This window comes from Egretta garzetta, unplaced genomic scaffold (genome assembly GCF_000687185.1).
Source record: "Egretta garzetta isolate BGI_Z169 unplaced genomic scaffold, ASM68718v1 scaffold677, whole genome shotgun sequence".
NCBI classification, from domain to species: domain Eukaryota; kingdom Metazoa; phylum Chordata; class Aves; order Pelecaniformes; family Ardeidae; genus Egretta; species Egretta garzetta.
In genome coordinates, this window is record NW_009260355.1 from 20,032 (window position 1) to 20,408 (window position 377).

At 59.2% G+C, this 377-nt stretch overlaps 1 protein-coding gene across 1 annotated transcript in view; it reads right to left on the minus strand.

Moving 5' to 3' along the window:
- ILVBL (ilvB acetolactate synthase like) overlaps positions 1-377 on the minus strand; it is a 12,034-nt gene that overhangs the window by 7,559 nt on the left and 4,098 nt on the right. The window lies entirely within an intron of this gene.

The following is a 377-nucleotide window of genomic DNA, read 5'->3' on the forward strand; positions in this document are numbered from 1 at the left end:
CCGGCCCGGCCGAGCCCCAAAAATCAGCTCAGCTGGGTCCCTAAACCAGCCTAGCTGAGTCCCAAAACTGGCTCAATTGGGTCCCTAAACCAGCCCAGTTGAGCCCCAAAACCGACTGATTTAGCCCCAAAACCAGCTCTGCCGAGCCCCAAAACCAGCTGATTTAGCCCCAAAACCGGCTCAGCCGAGCCCCAAATCCGGCTGATTTAGCCCCAAAACCAGCTCAGCTGAGCCCCAAAAATCAGCTCTGCCGAGCCCCAAAACCGGCCCAGCTGAGCCCCAAAACCGGCTCAATTGGGTCCCAAAACCAGCCCAGTTGAGCCCCAAAACCAGCCCAGCCGAGCCCCAAAAGTCAGCTCTGCCGAGCCCCAAAAGCC